Here is a 15,158-nt window from a genome sequence, read left to right as displayed (position 1 = left end):
TCCTCGCTCAGGGGCTAGGAAATGTGTCCGGCTCCTGCGCTAGGAAATGAAGAAACTGGGGCTTAATTGGTCGCTAATTTTGAGTGCTCCTAATAACGCTGTTTTTTTCTTGTCACCACGCCATGCTGCTTGATTTTCTGATGACTGCTCCTGTGGTGCCGGTATTAACGCCATGGTGCCCGGAGCTTTCAGTCGGCAGCGGACTCTGTTGTGCAAACACAGACCCAGTCCCTGCTCTGAAGAGTTTACAAGCTAACTTAAAAAAAAAAAATGCCAGTGTGAAAATATTGCCTTCTGCATAATAGGCGAATAGAGAAATAAAACCTCATCACCGGCTGATGCTACACTGGGTGGCACTTCAGTCTGATGAACTCAGGTCACTGATCTTTGAAAAGTGCCTTGTGTGTTGTTTCTAAGCTACACACAAATTCAGTCAACTTTCTCAGTGTAAATCTTATGCCTTTCCACAGGACCTGAACAATAAATAGCGCAATTGCTGAGTTAATAGTCGGCTTTAGATATTTCGTTAATGCACTGACTAACGTGTAGTGTTTTTATGTACCTTATGGCAATGGTTGGTGGCTAACAAGGTGGTAATGGCTCTTCTCCAACAGGGAAGTAAAAAAAACAGATTTTATTAAATGAAATTCAAAGTCCATAATATGGTGTTTGCTTTATAAAATGTATTTATTTTTAAAACATAAAAATGCATACATCATCCACAATGATGTGCTTCTAGTTCTGTTGGTAGAGTGCAACTGAATTCTCAGTCTGTTGACTAGATAAGCCTAATCAGGGCAGGAAACACCTTTCAGTTATGCATGATGTATAGCACTGGGCTCTTGGTCTGTAACAGGGGCTCCTAGGTGCTACTACCATGCAAGTAATGGTGCCTCCGTTTCCTACTTGTAAAATTAGGGTAATAATACTTACCTCATTTGTAATGTGCTTTGACGTCTTCTGATGAAAAACATTATATAAGAGCTAGATATTACTGTTAATAACACTCTTGTGTCTGCTTTTAGAAACCAACCTACTTAGTTTTTCAGCATCTACTCCGTTATGAAACTTGGACCAAACGAGTCCAAATGAGCTTAAAAACATTCTGAACTGTCTAAATGAGAATGCAGATCTCTTAAAAACAGACAACACTAGATTAACAACCCTGGCTGTGGTTAGTTCCACATTTTTCCCACCGTTTTGATACAATATGCTCCTTTGTAAACAGATTTGGGTACAAATCTGGATTTCTTAGCGTTTTAAAAGTCAAAGAGAATGAACTCATGTTCTGTTAGCTGCTTTTCAGCTTTCTTTTCTGGGTTCAACCAATAACCTTGGGGTTCCGGATGGAGACACTGAGCAAAGAACCCTGGACAGTCCCAGAGCTCTTCAAAGGAGTCGGTGGATGCTGCCCAGAGGAACTCTGCCTGGAGACGTGAAGCAACAAGGGAGCGAAAACAGCCTCCGCAGTCAGAGCACCCCTGTTGAGCTTCCTTCTCCATGTCTGGCAGATAGCAATCATGGCTGGTGCCAGGAGGAAGTCTTGCAACTTTATGGGGCCCACAGATGGGGCGTGCAAATATGAGAAGAAGGGGGTGGAAGGAATACAGCCTGATCCTCAGCAGGAGGCCCTGGAGGAGCCAGAAAAAGGGCTGCACCTTGATGTGTTCCACTTAAATGTGTACAAGGGCCTTGCTCTTGCTGCAGAAGGAGCCATCCTGGCCAAATAATGGGAAAATTTTGTGTGTGTGTGTGTGTGTGTGTGTGTGTGTGTGTAAACAACCAGGAGTCCTTGTGGCACCTTAGAGACTGACAAATTTATTTGGGCATAAGCTTTTGTGGGCTAGAACCCACTTCATCAGATGCATGGAGTGGAAAAAAAAGAGGCAGGTATAAATATACAGCACATGAAAAGATTCTATGCAAAAGAATAAATGGACACAAATCCGACATCAACAGTTGTAACATTCAAAAACCAGTAGGGGAGCACTTCAATCTCCCTGGACACTCAATAACCGACTTGAAAGTGGCCATTGTTCAACAAAAAAACTTCAAAAACAGACTTCAGCGAGAAACTGCAGAACCAGAATTAATTTGCAAACTTGGCACCATCAAATTAGGCCTGAATAAAGACTGGGAGTGGCTGGGTCATGACAAAAAATAATTTTCCTTCTGTTGATACTCACCCCTTCTTGTCAACTGTTGGGAATGGGCCACATCCACCCTAATTGAATTGGCTTCGTTAGCACTGACCCCCCCCACTTGGTAGGGCAACTCCTATCTTTTCATGTGCTGTATATTTATACCTGCCTACTTTTTTTCACTCCATGCATCTGATGAAGTGGGTTAAAGCCCACGAAAGCTTATGCCCAAATAAATTTGTTAGTCTCTAAGGTGCCACAAGGACTCATTGTTTTTGCTGATACAGACTAACATGGCTACCCCTCTGAAACTAGTGTGTGTGTTGTATGGTTCTAGTTTGTTCATTAGATCAAGCTAAATTTCCATTGAGACTGTCAGTGTCACTAGCCTCTGACCTGAAACTCCTTCAGTTGCTTTTGTATACTTAGTGTGTCCTTTTAGAATCTTTGCATGTAGTGTGGTGTTTTGATCAAAGTCCTCTGGCTCAGTGCAGATTTCATCGGTTGGATGTAGACTTCCTCAGAGTACACAATCTGTCTCTGGGAAGATGAGTTTATCTACATGGAGGAATTGACCAGAATAAAATCACTTTATTGTGGAATAATTAGGATGTTTCCGAACTGGAGTAATTTATTCCCAAATAAAAGTGATTTTTATTTGGGAATAGTGCCCAAATGGGGAGCTGGTGTGGCATAGCTTATTTTGCAATATGTATTGTGGTCAATGTCTCCATGTGAACAAGCCCTAATACAACCAACTGTGAAGTTGATTGTGGCTATGGAAGAATTTTTGAAATTATGCAATATGTCTTAGGACTGTTAGGTATTTTGCTTTCTCAGTAAGGTTTGGCACACTATTTAAGCACTATATGGCAAGTTCAAGATGAATGGACCTGAGATGTTCTCTAGTCTTTATTTTAATTGTCTGTGCAATTAGCAAAGATCTGCTTACCTCTGCATTCTTAGCAACTTACATTCAGCATTTCATACTTTTTCTTTTCAGATTAGAATCAGTAGCATTCAGTAGAATACATTTGTCCCTTTGGATGCTTCTAGTCATTGTCAGTTCTCTTGTTTAATTCAGAATAGTGGATTAGTGTCAATGTCATTTCATTTAACTTTTCCCGTTCTTCACTTCTGTATCTAATAGTGGACCTGTGAATTTGAATCTGTCCAGAAGAGCATATCTAGAAGAAAGCTGTATCTGCTTCTTAACTTGTTTAGTTGTGCTATATTGAAGGGGATGCTAACATTTTTTAAAATCTCATCTTAAATTATGGTTGTCTCCATGGTTTAGGCCTAGATTAATCATTACCATTTTTTGCATGTTGAAGAGAAACAAACTCTTCCTGGATAAAGATGATGCTGAAAGTTGCTGGAAGGTCTAACATAGGAATATAAATCACTCCGACTATGTTTTAGTGTTGACAGTGGTGTCAGATGTCTCTCTTGCAGGGTCATCCAACTCATCAGCTTTTTGTTGTTCCACTTAACTGAAGAAAATCACCTTGGTGGGGTGGGGGGATTGGACTTCTTTCCTGATGTTAACTCCTCCACAAACTCAAATGTGTAGTCTTATGAAGTCTGTGCTATAGTAATACAGTTTCTAATACTACTGTTGTAGTCTGTTAATGTTTCTGTTTCAAACACTATTTTCAGAGGTTTTATACATCTGTCAGACAACTTGCTTCATTTTTTCATTAATTAAGCTGGTACTTTGCATACAAGACTCACATTTTTCCAAAACAATTCACAGAAATAATCAGTTCAGCTTCTTCCAGTTTTCAGTCTGATACTTATAGGACCTGCGCTATAGTAATAATTAAGCATCTTACAAACATCAATAAATTTATCTTCACGACACAGCTGAAAGGAAGGGAAAATTACCACAACTTTATGGATGGAGATCCGAGGCACAAAAAGATGAAGTAATTAGTCCAGGGTCACACAAGAAGTCTGTGGGAAAGCTGGAATGAAATGTAGATTTGCTCTAATGCATACCTTAACTGTAAGGCTTTCCTTCATTCCTAACAACTAATAGGCTTTCTATCTGTGTCCTAAGTATTGACTACATAGTTCTAGGAAAAAAGGGCTGGTAAAAACCAAATTTCATAATTAATACATGCTCCTGAAGTTGTTGGGGAAGAAAAACACTTCAAAGGCATAAGTTAAAGACATCAGCAGCTTCAAATATAAATCTTCTCACTTTTGTCTTACAATTTAAATAGTACTTTCAAATTAAATAATTATAACTTTGAACATTTGAGAAGTAAAAAGTCAAAGTTCAGACTTATAGTACTATGAATGCGTTTTGAGATTCAGGAGGTTTATCTTCCCTTTGATACAACGATGTGCATAGCTCACAAACTTTTATTGTGGTGGAGGGTTTGGCTGTGTTCAATGGTTGGTAGAAGAGAGCTAGTATGGTATATAAGGTCAGTTGTGTTGAATGTGTATTTTGTATAAGCAATATGAGTCCTTGACAAGAATAAAATAAATGTAGTATTTGACATAACAATGTCCATACCAGTAGAAGTCAAATCTAATGTAGCTACAGACAATACAAATGCACCAGGCAATGTTGCAGGTTGAAGCTTTGGTTATGACCAGAAGAGAAGATAGAAATACTTTCTCTGGAGAAGGAGAAAAAAAACTGGCGGGAGATTACTTTTCTTCTCCCCTATCCCTCAAGTTATGAGTAAGTAAGGCAAAAAAACCCCAACTTCACAAAAAAAGCATTAGAAGACAGCGTCATATTTTAAAAATTGGGGAAAAACAGACTAGTGCCTCTGCTTCCTCCAGTATGTTTTCTGGGATAGAAGATAGTGACGTGTGCACTCTATTTTAAAGTATGTGAAGTACTCCTGAATGTTATGAAATGTTAAATGAACTGAGAATATAGCTTTCTAACATTTTGTTTGTATTTGTTTTTAATCTCTTTACGATGCCTTACAAAGAGCCTAAAACAGCTACTGTAAATCTATTGTGTTAAATTTTGAACAGCTTCTATAAAATCAAAATTGCTAGTAAAATGGGAGTTAATAGATAAATAGGAGCAATCAAAACATACAGATTCAGGGTATTTGAGGATATAGTAAAATCCATATAAACTCTCATTTAAAAAAAAAAACAACCCTTCTGTCATGCTGATTACAAAGAGCTTTCATTACTTGCAGTGATGCGTGGTTTCTTGTGGGCAGAGCACATGTTAATCTAGAAGATTATTGGTCTGGTCTCTCGTTTTTAACATTGACACTTTCAGAAAACTTGTTCCCCCACAGCCCTGCTGCATCTTTTTTTTTTTTTTTCTTTTTTCTTCTCTATGTGCTTTCTCATTTTCCTAGTCCAGGAAGGAGCAAAACCACTTGACAGGTAAACTTGCATTAAATGTATTTGCTGGAAATGTTTATATTCAGTATATCAGGATCCTAGAAGAGTGTTCAAATGATATTATTCAAAATGGGGTGTGATGGTTATCTTTGTAGGTAACCTTCCCTAGGAAGCTCTTTGAAAATACCTTAATTTGGCATAACCCCATCTCTTCAAAACTTGCTCCTGTCTCATTTGCCACAGAGATGATTTAGCATCTAGAGAGAAAGGGAACCTCTACCAAAGACATTCAGATTAAGAACAGCTGGATCAAGCATTGACTATGGATTCATCCAGTTTTTTCATGTCCGCCTTCCTTACGCCACCACAAAGTTGAAGCCAGCTCAGTGAAGTCAGGCAGAAATATACGCACATTTTGCAATTCTTAATCTCTTTTTGAGATACAACAGAAATATACTGTGTCAAAGCAAGCACTTACACAGGAAAAACAGACACTTGTACAAAACATGTCTAAAGACAACTCATCTGCAGAAGAAAACATACTCTGGCATTTTTCCTTTTCTGTGTGTGAAGGCGTTCTTTTAATGAAGGGCTATAATTATCACTGGTTACTTTGTAAAATCACAACTCTTATTAACACTTCTTTCAAATACAGAAGGCTTGATTAATTGATTAAGACTTAGGCTGTGTTTACACTACGCACATTTTAGTGACACAGCTGTGCTGCTACAGCCGTGCCACTAAAAGGCGCACAGTGTAGCTGCTGTTTGTCGGCAGGAGAGAGCTCTCCCGCTGACAACTTCCACGCCTAACGAGCAGCGGTAGCTTTGTCAGCAGGAGAGCTCTCCTGTTGACAAAGTGCTGTTCACACTGGCACTTTTCGTCAGCAAAACTTTTGTAGTTCAGGGTGATTTTTTTTTTTCCAGACCTCTGAACTACAAAACTTTTGTCGTTCAGGTTCCAGTTTAGACAAAGCCTTACTGTAAAACGCCCTGGAATGTTGAGCCAATTGGTCGTAATATTTAGCCAGTAGAATGACTCCTTTTGCAGGGAGAAGAACGATTTCTTTTACAGAGTAATGTCCAATGGATGTTTCCATTGTCACTCTCCCGAATGGAGAAATATTGAGTGTTTTATGTGTTCTAACGTTTACACCTCTTAAAACTTGACTTTTTTTCATAATTGTTCCTAATAGTGTCCCTTATACTATAGTGTTAGTTTGGACAAGACAAGCCAGTCTGCTTTATCTCTTAGTGCTCAAATAATGTACTTGCAACAGTTGCAGCATTAAGATGCTTTAGAAGTCTTAATGAATCTAATGCTCAAAATTAGCCCGTAATAGCTCTGGGCTGCTCCCTCCACACAGGAGACATTGGGAGGAAACACTAATCTAATTCAGACTTCCTTTCAGATAGAATTGTCTTTCTCCATGCAGAGGCTTTTCAAAGTCAGCTTTACTACAAATGTCAAGGTATTGATAAAGATTGGTGCTAAAATTAGTTTATACTTTTCTCCCTAGAATGGATGGAAAGCCTGAACTACATCAGCTCAATCTATTTAGCTAGTTTTCCTAACTTCCATTTTTCCTGAGACTAGTAGTCCTGTAGTGCAGTGTATCATAAATTAGAATTATGGATCCATAAAACACAGATACCTGCACAGTGTAAGAACTTGTTCTTTATAATAAATGGGAAGTTCTGTGCCAGTATTTATAACCATGGTGAATGCCTTAATTGATTGATCATGTGTGCCTTGGTCCAAGCAGCTGAGGATCTTCTTTGCCAACTGCTGAAAGAGGGAATCAAGTTCAGACTGAATTCATTTTTGCTCCTGGTGTGCAATCAGTAGACTGTGCACAACATCAAGAAGCATCTAGCAGTGTTGAGAGAAGATGGAAGCAATGAAGGTTTGGCATGATAGTCTGAGGGTAACTGTGATCATGGGTGGAAAGGCCTGTCATGTCTATGATGAATTTAATCTAATGTTGGCATGTTAAAACACTGAAGTTTCTGATGCTTTTTGAAAGCAATTCACCTTCACCTTGCTACAAGAATGAGGCCAGCTACTCCAAAGATGAAAATGAACTAAAGACTGAAGACATGAAGCTTCAGGCACAAGGAGAGCAACAATAAGTAGTGGATAAATGTTGATTATCAAACAGATGATTGGAGATGAGGAGCCTTCTTTGTAAGGTATTAAACAGCACTGTTTGTTCTTGTGAAAATTATTACATAGGCTTTTATGGTGAGGTAAATCAGCATTTAACTTAGAGCCTATACCGTTGTTAGTGTATTTGTGATTTTTGGTTGTCATTAAATAATGTTAAGTTTGCAAAGCACTAACCCCACTCTTGACCACAAACTTTTTTATAACAGATTTCTATTTATGCCACTGTTGCTGAATGTGGAAATTCCCTGATGCTGAAATAGTCATGGGAGGATGAAAATATGATTTTAAAATCTGCTTTGCCTGATCATTAAATTGTTATAATGTAAAACACACAACCCTATATCTGATCTACAGACTGTTTCTATAAGCAAATTGTCAGTTCGGTTGGGAACCTCAAAGCCAGGTGCCACAACTGTAGTCCTCATGAAAGCGTGAATGGTTGCTAGCAAGGTTGGAAGTTTCTCGCTGAATCTGTCAAGCTTTTAAATGAGATACTAAAAAAAAAAATACTTAAACTGAGTAATAGGTTTCACTGACATCTATGCATGGCCCAGGCACTAATAAAACTAATCAGTGTATTGAGGAAGTTCCCATTAATAGGGTAGTCAAAAACAAATTCTTGAAATGGTTGATCTCTCTTGTATTTCATCTTTTTGCAGTCACTTGCTGTCACCTTAATAAAATCTCTTCCAGTTTTGCCACCAAATAGGAAATGCTCTTCCATTCTATTTGTACCAAGAGAACACACCAACCTGTTCCACTGAATGAGAGTATCGATCAAATAATCACAGCTATTGGATAGGCCTTTGGCTTCCTCATAAATTAATTCTGGAGCTCAGAGGGGGCATATGTTCAAGTGAAATATCTGCTAGAGCTCTGATGCCACTTGTAATGGCATAGTTACAAAGATTAGTGTGTAATGTTTGAGTACATATTGGTATAAAACAGTAATATGTAGAATTGAAGTGTTATGCATATTTGTACTGGTCAAAGAACCCAGTGATACGTGTTCACAAATGCCTAAAACTAAGCTCCTAGGGGAATTTGTTTTTAAGAGAATAGATTTGGCTTTCTTAAAATAGTTCCACTTCAGTGTTTCAAAAAACAGAACAACTCTAAATGAAAAGTCATAGCTTAGTTTGTCTTGTGATGCAGCTTCTTCTTAGCCTATGTGCAATGTGCCTCAGGTGGCACGTGACCAGGATTCATCACTGAATTTGGTCCGCTGGCTGGATCATTAGTTCCCCAGGCCAGATATTGACAGGGAGTGCAACTTGAATGCTGATCCATGCCTCTCTGTGATGCAGCTACTCAGTCCTAATGTAGTAAAATTATTCTAACAACACTTTTGTTTTTCTCTTAAACATGGATTGAAATGGTGGATAAAATACTGGTGTAGCTATCCTCTCTCATCAAGCCTTTGTCCAGGTAAATCTAGAGGTCGACCTTGGAGCACGTTGACCTACAAAGACAGCATAACTTCCAGCAGGAGACAAGGAAGGATGAAAATGAGAACTAGTAGAAAATGAGATTCTCGTTTTCCTCATGAATGAGCTATGCAAACTATTCCTAACTCTCTGGAGTGTTTCACTGCTGCTATCTAAAGAAGCTACCGTTAGATAGGAATGCCTTACCAGCAGATACCTGCTTGAATGTATTGTCAAATGATTTGGCACAACTGTGATTCAGCTCATCTTTCACCACATGTATTTTGCATGCCCTTCTTATCCTCTTATCTCATGTATTACTGATGTACAACTGAAAGTTTGTTTGTGTAATGGAGGAGATCCACACTATCTTAATCTTTCCTCCCTTCCTTGCTGTTCTAGTATGTGTATGTGGGGTTTTTTTTAAACAGCTTGCAGTGAGACTTGGTCACAGTGGGAATCTTCTATAAGCAGTATTCCAACTCACTTAAGTCCACAGAACTAGTAGAATTAGATTATCATAGTTTTCTTAGGCACTCTGTGTTAAATTTCACCCAGTTGGGAATTGTCAGTGGTTTCTTATATTACCTTTAGTCTTCTATTTTTTTTTTAAAGATTTTTGTAACAAACTGCTGGCAAAGGATGTCCTACATTGAAGCTTCCTTCTGGTTGAAGACTTGTAAAAGTCCCTTAATAGCAATGGTTTCCTACTGAAAGGCATTCTTGATGATTAATTTTTTGTAGTACCCATATTTTCTGTGAAAAGACAAATTTATGGGGGCAGCATCTTTAATAATAGAGCCCTAGTTATTCTTCTGCGGAACATGCTACTAGATTATGTAGCACTGCCTAAGAATTTTATCCATTATGATTGTGAATCATGCCTTCCAGACATGGAAGCTTACATTCACCTAAACCAGTGTAAAGTTGGTGTGTAGCTCTAAATGACAATCACCCTTTCCCTGGCTCCCAATTTCTTTTCACTAGGAAGCCTACTGCCACTTGAAATTTGAATGCTACCTATACTAATCTGAACTTTTGTTGGATACAGTGGAGCATTATGATTTTAAGCTCCTATCCCATATTAAGTTTCCCCTCTTTAAGGTGTAGAAAGAAGATGTACCTGTCCTGCTTACATGCTAAAAGCCCCAACTACTAAGGCAGAAAACACTACGACCCTTCTTTAGCTAGCTGCCCAGATGTGTAGCTTTTGCTGAAAACTCCTACATTGATAGTTACATGTTATCATAAGAATGGCCACACGGGGTCAGACCAAAGGTCCATTTTGCCTAGTATCCTGTCTTCTGACAGTGACGAATGCCAGGTGCCCTAGAGGGAATGAAAAGAACAGGTAATCATTAAGGCTGTGAGTCTGTCACAGAGGTCATGGAAGGCATGGATTCCGTGATTTTTCTGGGACCTCCGCGACTTCTGCAGCTTGCAGGTGTGACTGACCCCAGGGCTGCCAGAGCAGCTTGGGCAGCCCTGGGATCAACAGCATCACTGTGCCCCACCCCACACCAGCAGTCCCAGGCTGCCCTCCACCCCATGAGCAGCGGCAGTCCAGGGCTGTCCCCCCACCCCACCCCCCAGAGCACAACTGCAGTCACAACTGCGTTTTGACAGGTGTGGGCAGCATTAAACTGAACAACATATAAAATAATACTTTTCAGTGACTTTTTAGTTAAGCTTTGTTGTTTTTTTTAAAAACCTATCTGATGATACTGAAGAACGCTAAGGCAGTCTGACAGAGGAATGGAATTTAAGTCCTACTTGCTACAGACTTCAGAGGCCTTCATATTAATCAGCACTCTTGTGCAAGTGCCATCTCCAATTTTCCCTTTCAATGGCACATTCTGCCATCTTCTGACTTGTTTTGAGGTAATAGCTAAAGCACAGCTTGTTTCTCCGTGCTTGTGTGTGAAGGAAAAGTAGTTCTATCATGCAGGGTCCCTGCTGATCATCTGCTTTGACAGAGCAGAAGTACAATTCAGTTATTTTGGCATATGCGGGTGACTCTGACATTCTGCCCTTTGTATGCAGATCTGACTACTGTCATGACTTCTGCCCAGCCAACAGCCTTTGGCACCAGGAAACTGGCTTTGGGTGATCAATACTGTCTGTATTGCAGAATAGCAGCATCACAAGGTGGACATGTTAGGTCTGTAGCTTGACCACAGTTGTTAAATCACTACTCATGCTCCTTCCATTATCTCTGGGAGCCTAATACCAATGACCTCTTCTAATCAGATTTTTTTTAAGTGCCAGCTGTTGATTTAACCACACCAACCACATGTTCCAATGAGTAATGCTCTATTTTTAGCCAGTGTCCACAAAGCAGTAGCGCTTGTCCATAGTGATTGCAGTTCATATACACGTAGGCGATTACTGTAATAATGGGCCAAGCTCTTCACAAAGAAAAGTAGTCTTGTTCATTTACTGTCCCATTTCACAAATGTAAAGTAAAATTGGTTCAAAACTCTGAACTTCATCTGGTCATAGGTCTTGTTTGTATATAGGGGAGTCTCAACATTTAGATCCTGCTGGTTAAATAGGTAGCTGTATGTGCCATCTATGATAGATAACCTCTGCTGCTTCACTCTCAAGAGCACTCCTCTTTCAAAGTATTGGTATAAATTAGGGTACATGGCTCATCTATAGAAGCATCGACATTGAAAGTAGCATATAGTGTGATTGATGTCCAAACTGCTAAACATCTGTCAGCACGCTATTGGCTATGTTGAAAGCCTCTAAAAATGAGTGCTTCAGCATCTATTACTGAGGCACTAGGATGCCCAGGAATGCACATGCGCAAACAAGGTTGTGTGGAGTTGCATGGGATCATACCTCCAGTCTTATGCCAGTAAATAACATTTGTGGACCCACTGAACTCTATTAGGGGTAGCCAGCTAGTCCTCAACTTTTACAAATGGTGTTTGATGCTTCCGGAAAGCAGTGTTGGAGGGGTGTGTGGAAGGTTATTAGCTATAATTGGACTAAAGGGCAGAATATTAACTGCACCTTCCAGTACTGTTCTGTCAAGGTTCTTGTTTTTATACATGGTTGTAAATAAATGTCCCTCTCCACCCCCAAATATTTTAAACAATTTGCATATGTCAATTTAGAAGACAACATCCCCTTATAATGGATCTAGAACCTTGGGGAGCACTCTTCCTATGGGGAAAATACGTTTATCCTATTTAATGTTTGTCTCAAACTTAATTTTATGAAGTGTAGGGCAGGGAGGTAGATAAAGTCCAATTCAAGAAGTCTCAAATATTGGTTAGCTTTTTAGGTTTGGCTATGTAGTGAGAGGGAAGATTTCTCAGGATTTATCATCCATGCAGAGTTAATATAGGCTCTTATGCGGGTGTTGCGCCTTAACCCTCTCTGAGGCTTTGTCTACACTGGCAACTGAACGACAAGTTCAGAGGTATTAAAGACACACACACACACACACACACACACGAAAGACAAAAGTTTTGTCAAGGAAAAGCACCAGTGTGAACAGCGCTTTGTCAGCAGGAGAGCTCTCCCGCCGACAAAGCTACTGCCGCTCATTGGGGGTGGAAGTTCTTTGTCGGCGGGAGAGCTCTCTCCTGCTGACAAACAGCGGCTATATTGCACACCTTTTAGCGGCACAGCTGTAGCGGCGCACACAAAACTCTCTCATCTGAGTTTAGTGGTTTTTTCAACCAGGGCTAGCTGGCTTATCTGGGGCTGTAGGCTAAAGCCCAAGTGAGGCTTCCATTTAGAATGGTAACTTCCCTACTTTGCAGTGACTTGACTACTGGTAGTCCTCCAATGCCTTCCCACGATTCCTCCTATGTTCCCAGGACAGCCAGTTCACCAGGAAAGAATCAGAGTGGCTCAGCTTACTCAAGAATTTTTCATCTCATTTGACCTCTTGTGTAGCACAAGCAATAGAATTTCACCCAGTAATCTGTATATCAAGTCCATATCTTCTGGTTAAGCTAGAGCATATTTTTTAGCAAGACAACCAGTTTTGATTTTAAGTGATAGAGAATCCACCTCAGTTGTTGGTAAATTATTGCAATGGTTAATTACACTTAGGCTACAGATAAGGTGAAAAATTACCTAGCTTCAACTTCTAGCCATTGGATCATGTTATGCCTTTTTATAAATTAAAGAATCCTTTACTGTCTGAAATCTTCTCCCCCTTTAGGATTCTGTTTAGTTTAGCTCACTGCCTGCCTATCTCTTCCCTTTTGGGGACTGCTACTCAAAACTCCCTGCCACTGTTCTGATGACCTAGTCACAGGAAGGCTGTCACTTCAGAATATGAATTCCTTGAGGGCCTGGAGATCCCCTCACACTATAGGAACTATTTGACCCTTTGAATGCAGAACATGTTTTGTAATTTGCTAGAACTGCTTGAGAGCACTTCTGAAAATGCCGGTTAATTCTTGTCATCTTTTGTTTCCGGTTATAGCAAAGGACAGTCCCTCGGCAGAACCTACAGTACCATGAAGAAACTGAAAGCACATAAGAAGAAATAACTGCTTGGTGCTTCAGTTTCTATGGCCCTTCACTTATTGCAGAGCACCCTTGTTGTGAGAGGGTACAAGAAGTCCCACCCTTTCTCTTTCTCCAGTTACAAGTAGTTGGAGATGCAACATATGCACAAATATAAATGTCTGCACTTTATTCGTTAGTCCTTGCATTCAGGCTATGTCTTATATTTCTTAATCTTTTTGCATAGTATCTAAGACAGCCTTTGCTATTCATCCACACAACTAAAACTCTTGTCCAGGCTCTCCTCTCGTGTCTCTATTACTGCAATATCCTTTTCTCTGGCCTTGACATATGCAGCCTTGCCCTGCTCACGTCCATTCATGTGCTGCTGTAAAGATGATTTTCTGAGCCCATTGATTTGACCGTGATACCACTCATAGACTCCTAGAATATCAGGGTTGGAAGGGACCTCAAGAGGTCATCTAGTCCAACCCCCTGCTCAAAGCTGGACCAATCCCCAATTTTTGGCCCAGATCCCTAAATGGCCCCCTCAAGGATTGAACTCGCAACCCTGGGTTTAGCAGGCCAATGCTCAAACCACTGAGCTATCCCTCCTCTCCACTCTCATTGCGTCCCTCCATAGCCACCGCCTTCTCTATTGCATCAAATATAAGCTGCTTATCTTCACTTCCAAGGCCTTTATAGTCTATCCCCACCCTACCGATCCTCTCAAATTCACTGTCAGCTCGTGTTGCCAGCGTCCATCATCCACTCGTTAAGTTTTTCAAACAAGCACTTATGCTTTCCTCCTGTGCTGCCTCTCATACTTTGGAAGAGCTCCTCATAAACAATCTTAGAGCTACCTTATCATTCTTCGAATCCCTTCTTTAAACTCTCCTCTTTTCTGTGATGCCGACAAAAAAAAACTTGACAACTGTTGTTCGCCATTGTGCTGATATCACTGCCTATAATGTTGACCAGTGTCTGTCTGTCTTGTACTCCATGTTTGTAACCATCTGTTGTCTTTTGTTTTATACTTAGATTCGAGCTTTTTGGATCAGGGACCTTCTTGTTCTGTGTTTGTACAGAACCTAGCACAATGGGGTTTTGCTCCATGGCAGGGTCTCTGACATGCTACAGTAATACTACCATTAATAAAAATAATCAGGATACAGATTGCTCTTTATTCAGTGATTACAGTACCTCCCAGTGAAGACTTGTGAGGGTTGCACACCAGTGGGAGGTCAGTATGTGGGGAAAGCCACAACACTGCTAGTTTAGCTTTGCTACTTTTATTACCCCTTCCCCTTCTCATAGCTTTTCATCCGTCTTCTACTATTGCAATTAAGGTTGGGGACTGGATCTTAGTTCTGTCAGTGTCTGGGGCAGCCATTTCATGAGAAGTCACCAAGCTCAGGTTGTGAGGGCTTTAGACTGGGTATGCAGCTACCAATCATCTGTTCGGTATCTTCATCAATGATTTAGATAATGGCATAGAGAGTACACTTATAAAGTTTGTGCACAATACCAAACGGAGGGGATAGGATTAAAATTTAAAATGATCTGGATAAACTGGAGAAATGATCTGAAGTAAACAGGATGAAATTCAATAATG

At 40.1% G+C, this 15,158-nt stretch overlaps 1 protein-coding gene across 1 annotated transcript in view; it reads left to right on the top strand.

The window, feature by feature from the left end:
- PIK3CA (phosphatidylinositol-4,5-bisphosphate 3-kinase catalytic subunit alpha) overlaps positions 1 to 15,158 on the top strand; it is a 74,459-nt gene that overhangs the window by 223 nt on the left and 59,078 nt on the right. Inside the window, exon 2 of the mRNA XM_074963538.1 lies at positions 7,237 to 7,663. The gene's annotated coding sequence lies outside the window, so the exon portion shown is untranslated. The remainder of the gene's footprint in view (positions 1 to 7,236; positions 7,664 to 15,158) is intronic.

The sequence above is a fragment of the Natator depressus genome, chromosome 9 (assembly GCF_965152275.1).
Source record: "Natator depressus isolate rNatDep1 chromosome 9, rNatDep2.hap1, whole genome shotgun sequence".
Lineage (NCBI taxonomy): Eukaryota > Metazoa > Chordata > Testudines > Cheloniidae > Natator > Natator depressus.
Note: the sequence above shows the minus strand (reverse complement) of the source record. Positions and strands in the feature narration are given on the sequence as shown.